The sequence below is a fragment of the Oryctolagus cuniculus genome, chromosome 4 (genome assembly GCF_051225735.1).
Source record: "Oryctolagus cuniculus isolate XC-2025 breed Fujian yellow rabbit chromosome 4, ASM5122573v1, whole genome shotgun sequence".
Lineage (NCBI taxonomy): Eukaryota > Metazoa > Chordata > Mammalia > Lagomorpha > Leporidae > Oryctolagus > Oryctolagus cuniculus.
In genome coordinates, this window is record NC_142870.1 from 17828979 (window position 1) to 17851401 (window position 22423).

Sequence of the window (22423 nt, forward strand, 5' to 3'; positions counted from 1 at the left end):
GTGAGAGATTTATCCTTTATGCTTAAAATATATTAAGAGTAATATTAATTCATATCTACTATACAACAAAATGGAATGCATAAAATATCATAAAATATATGTAGACATAAATTTCTAAAAATGTTATAGGAGGTGTATGCAGAAAGAGGAAGGAAGTGTTGATTTTCACAAGATTTCAAAATATGTGCAATATACAAGATGGAGGAATTTGGAAAACATCATGCTGAGTGAGTTAAGCCAGTCCCAAAGGAACAAATATCATATGTTCCCCCTGATCGGCAACAACTAACTGAGCACCAAAGGGGAAACTTCTTGAAGTAAATGGACACTATGAGAAACAGTGACTTGATCAGCTCTTGTCCTGACAGTTGATGTACAATGTAATACTTTATCCATTTTAGCATTTTTTGGTTCAAGTATCATTGGTTGAACTCTGTAATTAACACACAATTATTCTTAGGTGTTTAAATGTTAACTGAAAAGTGATCCCTGTTAGGAATTTGGAAAACATTATGCTGAGTGAAATAAGCCAATCCCAAAGGGACAAATACCACTTGTTCTCCTTGATAGGTGACAACTAACTGAGCACCAAAAAGGAAACCTGTTAAAGTGAAAAAAACACTATGAGAAATGGTGACTTGATCAGCCCTCACTCTGACTGTTGATGAGCAACTTAATATGTTATCCCTCTTAGTATTTTTTTGTTTGTTTGTTCTACTTAATACTTTTGGTTGAATACTGTAATCAATACACAAAACTTCTTAAGTGCTGAAACTTAACAGAAAAGTGATCGCTGTTAAATATAAGAGTGGGAATAAGAGAGGGAAGAGATGTGCAACTTGGGACATGCTCAAGCTGACTTACCTCAAATGGTAGAGTTAGAAACATACCAGGGGATTCCAATTCAATCCCATCAAGGTGGCATGTACCAATGCCATCTCACTAGTCCCAGTGATCAATTTCTGTTCACAATTGATCATAATGATAGGACTAAGAACCAAAGGGATCACATAAACAAGAATAGTGTCTGCAAATACTAGCTGATAGAATCAAAAAGGGAGAGAATGATCCAACATGGGAAGTGAGATACACAGCAGACTCATAGAATGGCAGATGTCCTAAACAGCACTCTGGCCTCAGAATCAGCCCTTAAGTCATGCAGATCTGGCTGAAAATCCCATGAGAGTATTCCAGGCATGGAAAGCCAAGGCACTCTGGGAAAAAAAAAAAAAAAACCTAAATGAAAGATCTCCGTGAGTGAGATCTCAGTGGAAAGAACGGGTCATCAAAGAAGGAGGTACCTTTCTCTGAAGGGAGGAGAGAACTTCCACTTTGACCATGGCCTTGTCTAAATATGATCAGAGTCGGTGAACTCAGGGGGCTTCCATAGCCTTGGCAGCTCATGACAAGAGCCTAGGGTGATTTCTGATGCCATAAACAAGAGTGTCAATTGGTTAAGTCAACAACAGGAGTCACTGTGCACTTACTCCTCGTGTAGGATCTTTGTCCTTAGTGTGCTGTGCATTTATAACTAGTACTCAAACAGTATTTTTCACTTTATGTTTCTGTGTGGGAGCAAACTGTTGAAATCTTTACTTAATGTATGCTAAACTGATCTTCTGTATATGAAGAGCATCGAAAATGAATCTTGATGTGAATGGAAGGGGAGAGGGAGTGGGAAAGGGGAGGGTTGCGGGATGTTATGGGGGGGAAGCCATTGTAATCCATAAGCTGTACTTTGGAAATTTATATTCATTAAATAAAAGTTAAAAAAAAAACTTACAGATAAAAAAAAATATGTGCAATATGTGAACTGGCAAGATTCTTAGGATAAATATTCATGTGTTGGGGTCATAAATAAAGCAATTGTAGGAAATTGTGCTTCATAGTTTAAAAGTCTTTGAGTAAGTTTATTGTGGATTTTAAATAAGCTATAAATAGAGCAACAAAGATTGAAAATCATCACCAACCCAGAATATTGACTAAACATAGGTAGATGAATGCAAGCCCAAAAGCTGTATGGAGATTAGATAGAAGGTAGACAAGCAGACAGAAATACAGAATGACACCAATAGTAAGAACATTTTGTAGGGCTCGCATTGTTGTTTGTGCAGCAGCTTAAATTGTGATCTGCAATAACAGCATCACAATATGAGTGCCAGCTCATGTCCTGGCTGCTTTACTGCCAATCCAATTCTCTCGTAATACACCTGAGAAGCTGTAGAAGATGGCCCAAGTGCCATCCATGTGGGAAACCTATATGGAGTTCTAGGCTCCTGGATTTAGCTCAGCCTATCCCTGGCCATTGAGCCATTTGGGGAGTGAACAATAGACAAGAGTCTCTCTCTCTCTCTCTCTCTCTCTCTCTCTCTCTCTCTCTCTCTTTCTCTCTCATGTTTGTGTGTGTGTGTGTGTCTATCTCCTCCCCAACCCCCTGTGACTCTGCCTCTCAAATAAATATAAATCTTCAAAATAAAATTCTGCACAAAAATTCAGAAACATGAAGGCATCTAAGGAAGATGTTTAAAAATGTGGGGCCAGCACTGTGATGCAGTGGGTTAAGCTGCTACCTGTGATGCCGGAGTCCCATATGGGCAGCAGTTCACATCCTACCTATGTCATTTTTAGCTCCCTGCTAATGCACCTAGGAAAGGAGCAGATGATGACACAATACTTGACCCCCTGCATGTATATGGGAGATCAGAAGAAGCATCTGGCTGTGGCTCTAGCTTCAGCCTGGCCATTGCTGCCATCTGAGGAGTAAACTCGCAGATGGAAGATCTGGCTCTGTTTCTCCTTCTTTCTCTCTTTGTATTTCTGCCTGTCAAATAAATAAATAAAATCTTTAAAAAAGAGAGAATGATGAGGCTGATGATTTCCCCAGACATTACTATTTAAATGACCATAGTTAGGATGTGAAAGGGAGTCAAGATGAATCTAAGAAATGCAAGAGAGCAATAAAAGTCCAATTGAGATTAAGTAGCACCATGGTGGATTTTATTATTACATTTAAATGCTTCGCTATCACACTTCTTCCAGAAAGAGATGATAGTTGTGGTTACCAGGTATTCATTAAGACACACTCAGCAAGAAGGAAAGAGGATGTGGGAAATTATGAAGGGTATGAATCAGTTGACTCAACAGCAAGAGATATGTAGGCACATTTTTATATAAATGAAGAACTCTCCCTTACTGCTAATCCCATTTTACCATCTACCTAATGCCTTTTTATCTTCCAAGGCTTTTATTTCAGTTTCTGTATTTTTTTTATTTTTTTTTAACTTTTATTTAATGAATATAAATTTCCAAAGAACAGCTTATGGATTACAGTGGCTTCCCCCCCATAACATCCCTCCCACCCGCAACCCTCCCCTTTCCCACTCCCTCTCCCCTTCCATTCACATCAAGATTCATTTTCGATGCTCTTTATATACAGAAGATCAGTTTAGCATACATTAAGTAAAGATTTCAACAGTTTGCTCCCACACAGAAACATAAAGTGAAAAATACTGGTTGAGTACTAGTTATAGCATTAAATCTCAATGCACAGCACACTAAGGACAGAGATCCTACATGAGGAGTAAGTGCACAGTGACTCCTGTTGTTGACTTAACCAATTGACACTCTTGTTTATGGCATCAGTAATCACCCTAGGCTCTTGTCATGAGCTGCCAAGGCTATGGAAGCCCCCTGAGTTCACCAACTCTGATCATATTTAGACAAGGCCATGGTCAAAGTGGAAGTTCTCTCCTCCCTTCAGAGAAAGGTACCTCCTTCTTTGATGACCCATTCTTTCCACTGGGATCTCACTCACGGAGATCTTTCATTTAGGTGTTTTTTTTTTTTTTTTTTTTTTTTCCCCAGAGTGTCTTGGCTTTCCATGCCTGGAATACTCTCATGGGATTTTCAGCCAGATCTGCATGACTTAAGGGCTGATTCTGAGGCCAGAGTGCTGTTTAGGACATCTGCCATTCTATGAGTCTGCTGTGTATCTCACTTCCCATGTTGGATCGTTCTCTCCCTTTTTGATTCTATCAGCTGATATTTGCAGACACCATTCTTGTTTATGAGATTCCTTTGGTTCTCATTCCTATCATTATGATCAATTGTGAACAGAAATTGATCACTGGGACTAGTGAGATGGCATTGGTACATGCCACCTTGATGGGATTGAATTGGAATCCCCTGGTATGTTTCTAACTCTACTATTTGTGGTAAGTCAGCTTGAGCATGTCCCAAATTGCACATCTCTTCCCTCTCTTATTCCCACTCTTATATTTAACAGCGATCACTTTTCAGTTAAGTTTCAGCACTTAAGAAGAATTGTGTATTGATTACAGTATTCAACCAAAAGTATTAAGTAGAACAAACAAAAAAATTAAAATCTAAAATGTAAATTTTTGCATAAATATAAAAGGAAAAGACTGCTAATTTGAAAATAAAAGAGCAATTTTGAAAATGTATATATCGTTTATGACTAGAATTCACCCTTGAGGTAGAGATTCTAGAGAAAATATTATGTGCACACATAAGAAGATATTCCTAAGAATGATCTTTTTGGGGATGCACTGTGGTGTAGTGGGTAAAACTGCAGCCTGCAGTGCCAGCATCCCATATGGGCACCAGTTCAAGTCTCAATTGCTCCACTTCCAGTCCAGCTCTCCTCTGTAGCTTGGGAAAGCAGTGGAGGATGGCCCAAGTCCTTGGATTCCTGCACCTGTGTGGGAGATCCAGAAGACTCTCCTGGCTCCTGGCTTTAGAGCAGCACAGCTCCACCCTTTGTAGCCAACTGGGGCGTGAACCAGCAGATGGAAGACCTCTCTCTCTCTCTTCCTCTCCTTCTCTCTCTGTGTAACTCTGACTTTCAAATTAATAAATAAATCCTTAAAAAAAGAATTATCGGTATACCACTCCTTTGACAGTCAGAATAACTTTCAAAAATCCTAAAATCTGACCAGTAAAGGAATGAAGAAATACAGTTTACTACATTTATATAATGTACTCCCATTATATATGTACTCTCATATAAATTATATATATATGGAAAAACAAATCCCAGGTTCTATAGTGGTATTTCTTCTAAGATTTTTTTTTATTTATTTGAAAGCCAGAGTTTTTTATATAGAGAGACACAGAGATCATCCATCCTCTGGTTCACTCCCCAGATAGTCACGATGCCTGAGGCTAGGCCAGGCCAAAGCCAGGTTATATGAGCTTTATTCAGGTCTCCCATGTGGGTGGCAAGGGCCCAATTACTTAGACCGTCCTCCACCGCTTTTCCCAGGCACATTAGCAGGGAGCTGTATCAGCAGTGGTGCAGCCAGGACATGAACCCATAAGAGATGCTATACCAGCCCCCTATATTTTTAAATATGATTAATATCCATAAAAGGTTCTTAAGTAGGCAAAGGAATGATGAAAAAAGTCACTGAATGACAAATCAGTATAATTCTATTAATAAAATCTTGAAAAGCTCACCACGTTATGCAAATGTTCACATGCATGTGCACGCATACAGGGGTACTTCAAAGCATTTAAGGAAAATGGAACTTAAATATAAGTTTCAAAGTTGCTTCAAAAAATATTAGAATCCCCATATAGTTTTTTCATAATACACCTTTTCCATGAACTTTTCAAAGAACCCCCGTGTGTGTGTGTGTGTGTGTGTATACAGTTTATTATTCCATGTATATGATAAAGAATAGAAACACAGCTATGAATATTACCAGTTCTAATCAAACCTGGAGAAGGAGGAAAGGTAAAACTAAAGAGAGTTCAAAATGCATTTTGTAGCATTATATTTTTAAAAGCACATTTATAAATCTTCATAAAAGATTTTATTAAAATATTTGCTACATTACTCTCTGTTTAATTAGGCATTTTTAAGTATTTCAAAATTTTAAAAAGTTGGAACATCAAAGAAAGTGTTTCTTCTGTGTCAGTAGTAGATGAGTACTAAGAGTGAGTTTCCACTGCAAGTTTTCAAGTTAGGTAACAGAATGAATGTGAGATAATTTTATTCATAGGTAAACTATTGAGCAGCTGAGAGCATTCCCTAAGGAGAATCTGTAGTTCACAGATTGTAAAGTAGTAACCAATTTCACTTTGGAAAACATCACAAAATTTAATTTACTTTTTTATAATTTCATAATTTATTTTCTTAAATAAATCATTATTTGGTCATATCTCATACTTCAATACTCAGAAATATATACAAAGTGCAACACTTTTAGTTTGCATTGTTAATATTTTAGTGATTGAATGCAGGGATTATTTAGACTCATTTCTGCTTATTCTCTGTATATAGCAAAGTCTTCAACAGGAAACACAGCAAAGCAAATCCTCCAAAACATAAAATTAATATTAATTATGCAGAAACATTCCTCAAAGTAATTTATTTTTAATGTTAATTCTAAGGATTGATAGATAAATGGTTAACATGGGCTAACCAGCTGACCATTTTAGGGCAATATTTGCACATGACTAAACAAACATTTCTTTGCAGAGGATAATGAGATATGTGTCTGCTCTCTGCTTCTTCACTGATTTGGATCACTGTACAATCATTAAGCTGAGGTTTATCTGGAAGAGCAGAAAGGGCAACTGGAAGGGAGCCACTTTGGCAGGCTGTTCCATGTTGTGGTCTGTTTGGTTCACCAACAGAGACATGGATTAAGGTAGAATTATAGGAAATCCTATTGAGTAAAGGCCTACTGGATGAGAAAAGGGAAAATTAATTTAAGCCTCTCTACTCCTTCAACATAACCTTTTAAAATACTAGGTTACAGTGTGTTCATTTCACTTGCAATTCTGATATAAGATACTAATGGAAATGACATTTGAAAAAGGACTGACTTTTATGTATAAACTGTCACTGGCATGTCGTAGAAGTACCTCTTTCCATGTGTGCCTTAAAAATGATAACATTTTCCAGGTTGTGAGCACAGATTAGAAGCTATTAAGATCTACGCTTCAAAAGATAAGTATGCTCAATCTATCTCTTAGAGAGTAAAGAGTTCAGAAATGCTGATCACTGAAACAAATATTAACCCAAATCATTGTTATTGATATTATTCATTTTTTGTTGCTGTTGTTTCAATCTTGAGATACAGGCTTAAGAGACGTTGTTGTTTTTATTTGGCCTTTAAAAACCTCATTGTAATATAATCTTAGAGTAATGAATTGAATCTCTTGGTTCATGTGCCTCACTTCATGGATCTTGGTCAGTCATAAAGGAGGAAGAGTCTTATCTCATAGTAACATGAACACATTGCATAGGCAAAAGTGCAGCGATTTCAAATCTCTCCCACCACAGCAGTGTTTTCCTATCACACTATCCTGTAACAAGGTTCATCTTGTAGATAAGGCTGCAGAGGCTGAAAGATTTAAGTGACTTCTCTAACATCAAACAAGTAGAGATGAAGTTAGAAGATGAAATAAGCCCTTTCTAATTTACTTTTATTGGTGTGTTTGTTTTAGAAATATCAGATATTGAAAATCAGATATATGTGTAACTTGTCTTGCCCTCATAAAGTTTTTTTTTTTTTTTTTTTTTTTTTTTTTTTTTTTTTTTAAGGTGGAGGGTTAAGCATTTGACCTGGTGACTAAGCCACTCCTTGAGTTGCCAGCATTCCGTATCATAGTATCTTGGTTCAAGTCACAGCTTTGCTTCTGATTCCAGCTTTCCAGTAATATGTACCTTAGGAGGCAGTGGTTTATGGCTCAAATTATTTGGTCCCTACCACCCATGAGGTAACCTGAACTGAGTTCCCAGCTCTCAACTTTGATCCCAGTTAGGGCTATTGTGGGCATTTGGAGAATGAAACAGGGATGGAAACTCTGTCTGTCTGTTTTTCTACTGCCTCTCAAATAAAATGTAAAATAAATAAATAAATGAACATTTAGGAAAAGAGAGAAAAGGAAAAATAAAAATAGAGGGACAAAGGAAAAAACAGAGAATGAACAATTTTTGGAGTTGTGGCAGAAATATACCCTACATTCTGAAAGGAAGGCGAGGGCTTGAAATTCCAAGGGCGTGTGTGGCATTCAGTGAAAGGGCCACCAGGCAGATCACCAAGTCCCCATCCAGGAAATTCTACTTTCTTGTGTGAGGAGAATAAAATGGGGGAGGGGCACTAGATGACCAGTGTGCCCAATAAAACGAAAAGGCCAAAATGTTGCTTACTCAGCTTAGCTTAATTTAACCAAACTTTTGGAAACTGTAGCTCATAAAAATATCTAAAAAACGTTTGAGCAGTTGCTGTAAAAAGTGAGCTGGAAAATGAGAAAGGAAAGACAAACAGAAGGAATGATTTTGTGGGTGTATTTGTCTTTTGTGCTGCAATAAGATAGCTCACCTAGAAACTAGAAACTTCCAGGGAAGATGGTCACTTCTCAGGAGCGATTGTCCAGGATTTATTTCCAGATGTTTTGTACATTGAGAAGTCTGACTATTTTAGTCATGAAGGAGGCAAAAAGGCACAGAAATGTAGTATAGAAAAATCAAGGGCACACATCCTACTTCACTGGTGCATTTTTTTTTTTTTTGACAGGCAGAGTGGAGAGTGAGAGAGAGAGACGGAGAGAAAGGTCTTCCTTTGCCGTTGGTTCACCCTCCAATGGTCGCCGTAGCCGGCGTGCTGCGGCCGGCGCATCGCGCTGATCCAAAGGCAGGAGCCAGGTGCTTCTCCTGGTCTCCCATGGGGTGCAGGACACAAGTACTTGGGCCATCCTCCACTGCCTTCCCTGGCCACAGCATAGAGCTGGCCTGGAAGAGGGGCAACTGGGACAGAATCCGGGGTTTTAGCTTTTCATTACAACTAATTTCTTAAGAGAAACTACTTTTGAAGAAAGAAGTTAAGTTTTGGCTCACAGTTTTGGAAGTTCACAGCCCAGGACCAGATGGGCTACATGGTTCATGTCTTTAATGAGGCTAAAAGTTGTCAACTGTAGGGCACACATACAGGAAGAACCACTTGCAAACCAGGGACCAAACAGAGAGAGCAGCTAGACTTGATTTGGGCTTGTACAATCAACTCTCCATCAAGAACTGCTTTCCAAGGGCAAAGCCCCATGACCTAAGGTCCTCACTCTAGGCCCACTTCCTAAACACAATCATTGGATCAAATCTTAACCTTCCTTGTACAATTCACTTACGACCTTGAGGATTAAAGATCTTGATGAGTTGTGGAGCCAAATCAAGTTAAAACAATAGCAGGATGTCAATATTTCCTTCTTTGAAGAGAGTTGTGTGTCTAGTAGGATGTGGGAAAGAATTGGCACTTCTTCCTCCCTAATCACATCCTGATAAGGCCATGTAACTAAAGTTTTGACAATCACACTGAAAGGATTATTTAGAAAAATGACCATGCACCCTTGCAGTCTAGGAAACAGAAACTAGTGCCTAACTAGTAAGGAATTATCTGAATAAGACATTCAGTTCTGATGCTGTATAGGTGATGGAATTTGTGGGAGAAGTCAGGGGAAAGCCTTCTCTATTAAGTCAACTCCCAAGGAGGGCAAACTACTTGCAGTAAGGAGCTGTGTGATGATATACACATGGAGTAGAAGGCCAGTGTGAGGAAACATGCTGGGCAGGGTATTATGTTCCTCAGACAACTCCAGGACTGAAGAGCCTACAGGGAAATTTGCTAAGACACCTCCAAAGAGAGCTTCATAGCCAGCATTTGAAACAGTGGCATCTTGTTAAAAATGCACCAGTGTGGCTGATGCTGCGGCTCAATAGGCTAATCCTCCACCTTGCGGCACCGGCACACCGGGTTCTCGTCCTGGTCGGGGTGCCGGATTCTGTCCCGGTTGCCCCTCTTCCAGGCCAGCTCTCTGCTGTGGCCCGGGAGTGCAGTGGAGGATGGCCCAAGTGCTTGGGCCCTGCACCCCATGGGAGACCAGGAGAAGCACCTGGCTCCTGCCTTTGGATCAGCACGGTGCGCCGGCCGCAGCGTGCCGGCCACGGTGGCCATTGGAGGGTGAACCAACGGCAAAGGAAGACCTTTCTTTCTGTCTCTCTCTCTCACTGTCCACTCTGCCTGTCCACTCTGCCTGTCAAAAAAAATGCACCAGTGAAGTAGGATGTGTGCCCTTGATTTTCATCCCTTCCCTCCTGAACCATAAAGAGTGCATAAAAAGAACAGCAATGAGAAAAAAAAGTAATAAACACAAAAGGAAAGTAGCACAAAGACACATACATATGCATGCATGTACAAATGTGTCCCCAAGTTCCAACCCTCTTGACTAATGCAGAATATCAAGTAGGAGTCAGAAACCTGGGATATGAGTGTGGGCGGAGAGGGGGTAATTTGGGAAGAAGTTTAAAATCTTTGAAATGGATATAATATTAAAACTTGATTGGAAGTTTGACCTTAGCAAACTTTAAGGTCATTTAAGAAAAGTCAGCAAATGTTTTCATCAATATAATTTATATCATCACACAAACACATACACACATGTACTTATATGCATTTATGGAATTGGCCTAAACCATTTAGATGCCCAAATCTGTTTATGTTTAGAAAAACATTCTGATATATGCATAGGACAAAGTTTCCTGCAACAATTGTTAGGCTTTTTATAATTTGTTGAAATCTGTTATTAAACTTTGCTGTTTAACTTTAAAATTTACTGAGAATTTTCAAATCCCCTTACTCTTTCTTTTATTGAAGGAACCCATTGTATGAGATTTGCTATGTGATCATCAAAGAAATTTTTTTTACAAATAAAATAGAAAATTGACTTGTAAACAATTTTTACTCAATTGACATTTTTACTTTATAATATTAGTGTCTGTCTGGAGATTCTTCAGAAACCTGAATATAACCCTACCATACAACCCAGCCATCCCACTCTTTGGAATTTACCCAAAGGAAATTAAATTGGGAAACAAAAAAAACGGTCTGCACATTAATGTTTATTGCAGCTCAATTCACAATAGCTAAGACCTGGAATCAACCTAAATGCCCATCAACAGTAGAATGGATAAAGAAAATATGGGATATGTACTCTATAGAATACTATACTGCAATCAAAAACAAGAAATCCGGTCATTTGTGACAAAATCGAGGAATATGGAAAACATTATACTGAGTGATTTAAGCCAGTCCCAAAGGGACAAATATATGTTCTCCCTGATCGGTGACAACTAACTGAGCACCAAAAAGGAAACCTGTTAAAGTGTAATGAACACTATGAAAAACAGTGACTTGATCAGCCCTTGCCCTGACTGTTGATGAACAACTTAATATGCTATCCCTCTTAGTATTTGTTTGTTTCTTCTACTTAATACTATTGGTTGAATTCTGTAATCAATACACAGTTATTCTTAAGTGCTGAAACTTAACTGAAAAGTGATTGCTGTTAAATATGAGTGGGAATAAGAGAGGGAAGAGATGTGCAATTTGGGACATGCTCGTGATGACTTGCCCCAAACGGTAGAGTTAGAAACATACCAGGGGATTCCAATTCAATCCCATCAATGTGGCATGTACCAATGCCATCTCACTAGTCCCAGTGATCAATTTCTGTTCACAATTGATCATAATGATAGGACTAAGAGCCAAAGGGATCACACAAAAAAGACTAGTGTCTGCAAATACTAACTGATAGAATAAAAAAGGGAGAGAACGATCCAACATGGGAAGCAAGATGCACAGCAGACTCATAGAATGGCAGATTCCTAAACAGCACTCTGGCCTCAGAATCAGCCCTTAAGGCACGCAGAACTTGCTGAAAATCCCATGAGAGTATTTCAGGCATGGAAAGCCAAGACACTCTGGAAAAAAAAAAAAAAAAAAAAAGAAGACGACGACGACGTAAATGCGGGTTGAAGGTAAGGTAAGGTGGGGAGAATCACTATGTTCCTAAATTTGTATTTATGAAATGCATAAAGTTTATATACCCTAAATAAAATTTTTTTAAAAATTAAGAAAAATAAATTTAAACAAATTTCTCATCTGTGCTCTGTATAATTTCATATGAAATATTTCCATGTATTACTCCAATACAAAGCTTAATAGATTTATTCTTGGATCATAACTGCAATTGCAATCTAGTTTTTTTTAATAAGATTTATTTGTTATTTATTTGAAAGACAGAGTTAGATAGAGAGAGAGGGAGAGACAGAGAGACAGAAATCTCCATCTGCTGGATTGCTCCCCAAATGGCTGCAATGGCCAGAGCTGGGCCACACCAAATCCAAGCGTCTGGAGCTTCACCTGGCCCTCCCACATGTGGGTGCAGGTCCCCAGTTACCTGGACCATCTTCTGCTACTTTCCAAGGCACATTAGCAGGAAGCTGAATTGGAAGTGGAGCAGCAGTTTCTCAAATGTTTCCCATATGAGATTCTGATGTTGCATATGGCAGCTTAACCCATTATACCACAATGTCAACCTCGATTGGGTTTTCTTAAAGGTAAATGGGTAACTTTTAAATAAGCTTTTCTTAAATTTTTTTTGACAGGCAGAGTTAGACAATGAGAAAGAGAGAGAGAGTTAGAGAGAAAGGTCTTCCTTTTTCCGTTGGTTCACCCCTAAATGGCTGCTATGGCTGGGGCGCTGCACCGGTCTAAAGCCAGGAGCCAGGTGCTTCTTCTGGTCTCTCATGTGGGTGCAGGGCCCAAGCACTTGGGCCATCCTCCACTGCACTCCCGGGCCACAACAGAGAGCTGGCCTGGAAGAGGAGCAACTGGGACAGAATCTGGTGCCCCAACCAGGACTAGAATCCTGGGTGCAGGCAGAGGATTAGTCAAGTGAGCCATGGTGCCGGCAGCTTTTCTTAAATTTGATGAGTAACTGGTATGTGAATTTTAGAGCTAGGTGGACAATAGACATGACAATTTAGGGGAGATAAAAGAAAATAACTTGAGAATATATACATGTAACTTTCTCACTAAATAAGAGCTATTCAATCCACAGATGACTCGTAAGTCAATTACAAGGTGAGTAATTTTAGGAATGACTATATATATATATACACACACACATATATCTAGGGAGTGAATCAGTGAATGAAATCTCTCTCTCTTTCTCTCAGTCTCTCCCTCTCTATAACTCCAGCTTTCAAATAAATAAATCTTTAAAAAAAAAAAAAACCTTATATTTTCCTTCTTAATCCAATGAGCTATTGAATTCTAAGCTGTTATTTTTGATTATTTTATAATTTAACATTTTTGATAAATATGTAATACTCATAGTTTTTATACAATACTTCAACACACACCCACAGCATACACTGACCATACACTGAAGCCAGGAGCTGGATGATTCCTACCAGTCTCCCATGTGGGTGCAGGGACCCAAGCACTTTTGCCATCCTCTGCTGCCCTCCTGGGCCACAGCAGAGAGCTGGATTGGAAGAGGAGCAACCGGGACCAGCACCTGGCACCCCAACTAGGACCAGAAGCTGGGGTGCCGGCACCGCAGGCAGAGGATTAGCCAAGTGAGCCACGGCGCCAGCCCCAACCTCCTTCTAACCCTCATCAATTATTCAATCATTTATTATTTCCTATGAGAAACCTTTGAGTGAATTTTATTTTCATTTATGTTTGATATTGCCCAGCAAAAACACACTTGGAAAAGTTCAAAATATATCATTTAAAATTTCTTGGCTTTTCTCTTTTATCTAACTCAATAATAGTAATTTTTTACAAGTTAAATATTTTCTTTCATGCATGGATCAGATTCCCATGTAGCATGCATGGATGTCCCTGGTGTAAAGTTGACCATTATTATACCCTCTTGTTCTTAGTTTTTGGTCTTAGTTTCAATTATTTTTTCTAATGAAAATGTGGACAAGGTCTCCAGAATTTCATTTTAGGCAGCTAGAAGGATGGCTCTTGAAGCAGACAGGAGAGATATCAGAGACTGGCTGCTGGTGGTGAGGAGTCACCAGCAGCAGGTGATAAGACATCTGGGGCTGACAGGTGGTGAGAGATTATTGCTGTTTTGCAAAGCGAGCTGTCAGGAGGTATCCTTAGCCATTTGTCAGATGACACATAATTTGGAGATATTTGTGGAAGAATGGTCATTCCCATTCCCATTCACACCTCCCTCTAAGTGAGGGGTAAGTGTTATCCTATAGATAAACACAGGAATAGAGCTTGCAAGGGAAGTAACTCAGGCGATCTTGTAGAGAGGCATATTTGTTAGCTACAGATTTTCCTTTCATTAATTATCTGAAATGATTTGAGAAGTGATAAATTATAAATACTGCCTGGATTGAAGATCAGAAAGGGGAGTGCAATGAGGAGGACTTTGGAGTTGCCCTTGCTGTTTTCTCCAAATATGCATTATCTGAATTTAAGAATTCCTAAAAGATCCCATGAACCTATTAAATAAAATCCTTGTGGGTTTTCCTCACCCTTTTTTCTTTTGCTTTCTTTTGCCCCTAGGATAATGCTAATATTGCTTAAGCATTTGGTGTGAAAGTACAAAAAGGGACTCTCAGACCAATGTTAGGAGTGAGAAGACTACTTGAAGTGGTGTTTTCTTACAAAGCTGGCTCAAGATATTCAACTATGAAAACAATTAAGATTAGACTACAAAAGTCTGTATAAGCGTTCCTGGTATGAATAGAAAGTAGCTGAAAGTATATAAGTAGATGGGTAGAAACGGAAGGTTAACATACCCAAGATAATGTATTAAACTATTAAAAAAAAAAAAAAAAAACAAGGAGTCATACAGAAAGTTGAGAAGAGAGGATTATATTTGTATGGAAGTCCGCTGGGAAATTAAGATCACATTTTGGTTTAAAGCATGATTTTTAACTGCAATATAAAAGGCCCCATTGAATAACTTTCATGATGGAATTGCTTCCTAGTTATAACAGTGTTCAAATTTCTGAATGGAAATCATTCATAAATTTTGGTTGAGTTGCCATATATATTCTCTTTCATAGTAAGGCAGAACAGCCTTCTTGGATATTTATTTCCATCCCCACTTAAAAATATATGCAACAGCTCCTGCCTTATAGAAATAATTCTGTCCTGCATGATTACCATAGATGACTGTCACTTGTTTAACTGACTCCTATATATGATAACAAATTTAAAAGTTGGTACCAATAGATATGTACAATACTTTTCTCAATAAACTTAAAATATAAAGACTTCATTTAAGTGTTGTAGACTTTTTTTTTCTCTAACTCAGACTGGAGATTTGTGCTCTATTTGTTGATATAGAAGCTATATCTGGTTTGAAAAATGGCAAAATCCCTTTACATGAAGCCCATGTACGTCACTAGTCACACACTGCCTCTTTCTAACATCTAGGAGCAGTCAAATCATAATGTTTACATAGACGTGTTCATTTACTTCAAAACACCCACAGAAAGAAATGTGACAAAATTTGAACAGCAATACTACTATGTAGGTATTTTTTTCCATGAAAATCAAACTAAGTTATTTTTCCCAAAAATATCCCCCTATGAAAACAGAGCTTTACCTTATTGTGGGAACTTGGGAATTTTCCATGAAAGAGCCTAAATTCCATGTAGGGTTTAAAAGGTGTATTACAGTATATTACTTATCAAAAATTGCCTTTAAAACTGTTTTAAAACTCCAGTGTTGCACCTGAAAACTCTAAGTAACACTCTTAATTGCCTTACAACTCCTCTATAATTCTGCCTTGGAAAAAAATGGCAACAGTGTAACAAGAAGACCCAAAATCCATTCCTTTATATTATCCATAAGTACAAAATCATAATTAAGTCATTACAAATTTTTCTGTGATTTAATTTACCAAAAAATGGGTTCAATTTTCTTTCATTCTTAGTAGCTTCAATTTAAGGAGAATATAATAGCGATATCCATTCAACAAAATTACTAAATGGTCCACTTGTAATTTCTACATTAATGCAATCCTCAGTATTTGAAATCAAATACAGTTAAATAATTAGTTTACAGGGAAACTATTTTAAGTGAACTTTAATAGAGAATAATAAGAATTAACAAGACATCTGATGATTTTTATCCTGAATTATTTGTTCTGAAATATTGATAAATAAATGCTCTGTATTTTTTCTGAACACTATTTACTGGAGTATAAATACTAGCAGAATTTGGGATCACAATTTATTGAGGTCATGAGAAATTTGTAATTGTTTATACTGCAATCTATTCTTCTCCTTTTTTCCTCTTTACTTTGCCTGCAAGTACGTGCATTTGAATTTTGAGTTGGTGACAATAAAGAAAGTAAGAACACCTAGATTCCTTCATGTGTACAGGAAACAAGATGGACTGAATCATGCTATGTAGACATACTTTCATGCTCTTACTCTTCATACAAATTACTTGAGCAATATTTTAAGTGCAAGCAATAAATAATATCATAAATATATTATGTTTGATATTTAAATGAAAGGGATAAAAACTATGGTATGGATTTTTTCTTTGTTTTAGGTAATAAGGAATATCTTCAGCTATAGCTGAAGTGTTTTTCTTTTCTTTTCTGGCTCTTTTCTTTGTTTTCCTCCTTTATGTGGCTCTTAAGAAATATCACCCAGGTTTTCTTCTTTTCTTCTGTCTTTTGCTGTTATATCCCACCTGATCCCCAGTACCCTCAAGTTCTAGAGCAGGTGCAATTATTCATATTCCCCATTTTCTGGTTGCCTCCAAGGAAAATCATCTTGTCTATTTGCTTTGTAAGATTTTACTGTTTAGCACCATAGGGAAACACATAAATAATAAAATATTTAAAATATGAAAAAAATTAAAGTGCTTATGAAATGTATCCTGAGATTCAATAGTAGTATCTTGGAGTCAGGTTGCTAAAATTAGATTATCAGATTTACTATTTAGTATTTAGCTTTGTTACCTTGATCAAGATATTAACCATCAAGAGATGCAGAGAAGGGTTTTGTTAAAATTCAATATTCCTTCATGATAAAGATTGTGAAGAAATTAGGTGTAGAAGGGATATACTTCAACATAATGAAAGCCATATATAACAAACCAGTATCTAACATATTATTGAATGAAGAAAAGCTGAAGGCTGTCTCTGTAAGATCTAGAATGAAATAAGGTGCCCACTTGCATTCTTTTATTCAGTACTAAAAGTCTTAGCTAGAGTAATTAGACAAGAGAAAAGGTCATCCAAATTGGAAAGCAGAGAGTAAAATTACCTGTTTGCAGATGACATATTCTTATATATAGAGAAAAATCCAAAGACGCCACATAAAAGCTGTTAGAACTAATAAACAAATTCAGCAAAGTTGCAGAATATAAACTCAATGTACAAAAATCAGTAGCATTGTTCTATACCAGTAGTGAATTACTTGCAAACTAACTAAGAATGCAATATGAATTGCAATAGGTACAAAAATAAGAACGGGTCATCAAAGAAGGAGGTACCTTTCTCTGAAGGGAGGTGAGAACTTCCACTTTGACCATGGCCTTATCTAAAAATTATCAGAGTCAGTGAACTCAGGGGGCTTCCATAGCCTTGGCAGCTCATGACAAGAGCCTAGGGTGATTACTGATGCCATAAACAAGAGTGTCAATTGGTTAAGTCAACAACAGGAGTCACTGTGCACTTACTCCTCGTGTAGGATCTTTGTCCTTAGTGTGCTTACATTGAGATTTAATGCTATAACTAGTACTCAAACAGTATTTTTCACTTTATGTTTCTGTGTGGGAGCAAACTGTTGAAATCTTTACTTAATGTATGCTAAACTGATCTTCTGTACATAAAGAGAATCGAAAATGAATCTTGATGTGAATGGAAGGGGAGAGGGAGTGGGAAAGGGGAGGGTTGCGAGTGGGAGGGAGGTTATGGGGGGAAGCCATTGTAATCCATAAGCTGTACTTTGGAAATTTATATTCATTAAATAAAAGTTTAAAAAAAAAGGTACAAAAATAAAATACCTAGAAGTAAATTTAACCAAAGAGGTGAAAAGACCTCTATAATAAGCACTATAAACCATGAAAGAAACTGAAGATGACATAAAGGAATGTAAAGACACATCCATGTTCATTGAGTGAAAGGATCAATATCATTCAGAAAGGCATACTACTCAAAGCACTGTACAGATTCAACACAATGGCTACTGAAATTCCAATGCCACTTTTCACAAAACTAAAAAAAAAAAAAAAAAAAAAAAAAAAAAAAAAAAAAAAAACTACAAACACTTGGATGGAACAAACTACAAAAACTTGGATGAGTTACAAAAGCAATCTTAAACAAAAATAACAAAACCGGAGAAATTATACAGCAGAACTATATAATATATTGCAAAGCTCCAGTAATTAAGACAGTATAGTATTAGCATAAAGGGCAGATCTATAGTTGAAAGGAACAGAAGTGAGACTCTAAAAGTAAAACCACAAATCTACAGTCAACTTATCTTTGACAAATGTGCTAAGATCATGAACTGGAAAAAATATTTTTTTTAATGAATGGTGCTGGGACAACTGGATATCTATATCCAGAAGAATGAAACTATATCCCTATAGTTCATTATGCATAAAAATCAACTCAAAATGGGAGACGTGGAACTTTGACACTACTAGGAGAAAACGTAGGGAAAACACTTCAGGACATTGGAATGTACAACCATTTTCTAAATCAGATCCCAAAAATATGGTAAATAAAAGCAAACATAGATGCATGGGATTTCACCAAACTAGCAAGCTTTTGAATATCAAGTGGAATAATCAACAGAGTTAAGAGACAACTTGCAGAATGGGGAATTTATTTGTAAGATATGGATCTGTCAAGGTGTTAATATCTAGAATAGTACAGGAACTCAGACCAAAACCAGATTAAAAGAATGAAGAAAGAAAAATCCAATTAAAAATGAACTAGTGGTGTGGTAGGGTGGGTTAAGCATCCTCCTGCAGCACCAGTGTCCTATATGGGCACTGGTTTGAGTCCCAGCTGCTCCACTTCCTGTCTAGCTACCTGCTGATGGCCTGGGAAAGTATTGAAAGATGGCCCAAGTGCTTGGGTCCCTGCACCTGCTTGGGAGACCCAGAATAAGCTCCAGGCTCCTGGCTTCCACTGGCCTGCCTGGTCATTTGGAGCATGACCCAGCAGATGGAAGACCTGTCTCTCTGTCTCTCCCTCTCTCAGTCTGTAACTCTGCTTCTCAAGTACATAAATAAATCTTTTTTTAAAAAAAAGGCAGCAGATGTAAGCAGTCATTTTTATTAAGGTAAAACATACAAGAAGAAATAAGAATATGAAAAACCACTCAATGTATCTAATCATCAGGGAAATACAAATATAAACCTTAATGAGGTATAACCTTATTTCAGTAAAAATTTTTTTTTATTTTTATTTTTTGACAGGCAGAGTGGACAGTGAGAGAGAGAGAGACAAAGAGAAAGGTCTTCCTTTGCCGTTGGTTCACCCTCCAATGGCCGCCGCGGCCAGCGCGATGCGACCGGCGCACCGCGCTGATCCGATGGCAGGAGCCAGGAGCCAGGTGCTTTTCCTGGTCTCCCATGGGGTGCAGGGCCCAAGCACCTGGGCCATCCTCCACTGCACTCTCGGGCCACAGCAGAGAGCTGGCCTGGAAGAGGGGCAACCGGGACAGAATCCGGCGCCCCGACCGGGACTAGAACCCGGTGTGCCGGCGCCGCTAGGCGGAGGATTAGCCTAGTGAGCCGCGGCGCCGGCCATTATTTCAGTAAAATTTTTTATTAATAAAAAAGCAAAAGATAACAAGTACTGGTGAGGTTGTGTAGAAAAGGGACCACTTGCATGATTGTTCATGGTGATTTAAATCACTACAGCCATTATGAAAACAGTATGTAGGTTCTAAAAATAGAACTCCTGTGTGATCCAGCAATCTGCCTCCCGTGTGGGTATCTCAAGGAAAATGAAATCCATTTGTACAAGATCTATCTGTACTCCTATGATTATTGCAGCATTATTCACTATAGTCAGGGAATAGAGACAACCTGTGGGTCCATTCACTGATGAGTAAGCAAAGACAATGTGGTACATATACACACCAAAACATTACTGAGTCAATAAGAGAGGAGAAATCTTGCCATTGTAAACAGCATGGATGGAGCTGGAGGTAAATATGTTAAGTGATATAAGCAAAGAACTGAAAGATAAATATCACATGCTCTCACTCCTTATGTGGAGTCTACAAAAGTGAATGATCTCATAAGTTAAAAAATTGTGATGCTGGTTACCAAGGCTGGGGAGGAAAGGGAGGAGGGAGTATTGGAAGAAAGTTGATTGACAGGTATAAGAATATATCTAGATATGAATAAGAAGTTCTGGGGCTCTATTGCACAGTAGTATAACTATAGATAATGATAATGTACAAAATATCCTAGAAAATATTTTGGATGCTTTCATTATAAGGAAATAGTAAATGATTGAATGAATAATATATTTACCTTTACTGGATATTATACAATATACACACGTAGGAAAGAAAATATCACCCAATAGCCCATAAATATACACAATTTTGTCTATTATTTCTTAAAAAATAATAAATATATATTTAACTGACTCTTTTCATATTTATTTACTTATTGCTATAATTAGACAAAACATGGAAACTGTGTGTGACAGAAATTACTTAGCTAACAAATAAGATTTTTTGACTGTCCATAATGATTTATTTATTTATTTGAAAGAGAGACAGAGAGAGAGTGAGAGAGAGAGAAAGATCTTCTATCTACTTGTTCAGTCCCCAAATGGGCACATCAGCCGGCTCTGGGCAAACTTTCAGAGCCAGGAGTTTCATTGTGGCATCCCAATGAGTGCAAGGTCCCAAGCACTTTGCCATATTCTCCTGGTTTCTCAAATTTATTAGCAGAGAACTAGATCAGAAGTGGAGCATCCGGGACTCAAACCAGTGCCCATATTGGATGTCAGCATCGCAGGAAGTGGTTAACCTACTGTGACACAGCAATGGACCCTGCACATTGTGTTTTTTTCTTTCACCTTCAAAAAAAAAAAAAAAGGAACAAAACAAAGCAAACCTCAACAACAACAAACAAAAAACACACAGTACTTTTATAGGCTAGAAATTCTGACATATTTAAAAGTAAAAATTTTTCATAAAGAAGATGTTTTTTGATAATTCACGGTAAACATTTAAGTAATCTGTACAGGGAAACAATTGCACAGGCATGCAATGAAGTTCCAGGAGTAGATGGCATCTGTTATTTGGAAAAAGATGTTTGATTAATTTTGTGACCCTTGCATTGGAAAGAATTCAACCAGGAATTTCATTAGATGAAAGGGTAGGAAGGAGGAGAAGCAAAGAGCAGTTAGGAAGGAGGAGAGGAAAAAAAAAAAAAAAAGATTTGTTGGGCAGTCTGTTGTACAAGAGTGCATCCCTTGGAGTGGTATTGATCTTGCTGAAGCTTTGTTTTTTTTTTTTTTTTTGGTAAAACAAAAGTCATCCCTACCTTTCACAAGCATGTAATAATGGAATATGGAATGTGTGACAACAATTACACTGTCGTGACATTCATTCGTTCATTCATTCATCTTATAGACAATTATTGAGTACTTATATGTCAGTGTTTTTCTGTTCTGTGAGTAGTCGTGAACATTATCAACAAAAATTCCTATCCTCATGTAGTTTTCTTTCTGTCAGGTGAGACAAACATTAAAACGCGAACTATCTTTATCTCCATCTCATATTTTTATTTCGATATTATGCTACAAGGAAGAAGTGCTGTACAAAAAATAAAAATAAAGAAAACCATAAAGAATGACAAAGAATGCTAGAAAGAGGTGAAACAAATAGGGAAGATCTCCCTAAGAATGCAATATGGAAATCAATTCCTATGAGAAATGAGAGAATGAGCCAGGTAAATAATTACAAGAAGAATGTCTTCAGGCTGAAGGAAACAGTAAGTTCCAAGACTTGTATTGCAAATCAGCTTGGCATCGTTAAGCAATGATGCACAATCCAGCATGATTCTAGCAGAGTGGAAAAGGAAGAGTGGTAGGAGGCAGATTGAGCAGAAAGAGAAAGGATATCCAAGTTAACAGAGTACAATTTTTCATTGTAGTTTAATCACAGTTTAATCACATTGAAATACATTGAATTACAAAAAATCCTACCCCTTTCCTTTCTCCCTTGCTTAGCAGATACTTGACTTATCATTCATTCTTCTAGCGCACCAGAAAGTCACCAGCTGCACTGAAGACTTGTGCAGGCAACAGAAGCTCAGAAGACAGGAAAGCTGTTATCTATTTGACTGGAGATTTTTTGAGCTCCACTAAGTTTCTAATCCGAGTAGGTGATACAGTGAGTTAGCAAAGGCCAGCCAAGAAGCTGTGGCAATAAACTAAGTGACAGATGATGAAGACGGGGACCAAATTTGTTGTGGTGACAATGGTGTGAAGGGATTTGATCCAGAAATATGTGTATTGAAGTTAGAGCTTGAAGAAGGATAAAGCTGTGGATAATTGGAATGGGAAGAGCAAC

General features: G+C 37.7%; 1 long non-coding RNA gene across 1 annotated transcript in view; it reads right to left on the reverse strand.

Moving 5' to 3' along the window:
• The window catches only part of LOC127494009 (uncharacterized), a 57870-nt gene extending 35678 nt beyond the window's left edge, over positions 1 to 22192 (reverse strand). Inside the window, exon 1 of the long non-coding RNA XR_007924776.3 lies at positions 22057 to 22192. This is a non-coding gene — a long non-coding RNA (uncharacterized LOC127494009). The remainder of the gene's footprint in view (positions 1 to 22056) is intronic.
• Between the last annotated feature and the right edge of the window lie 231 nt (positions 22193 to 22423).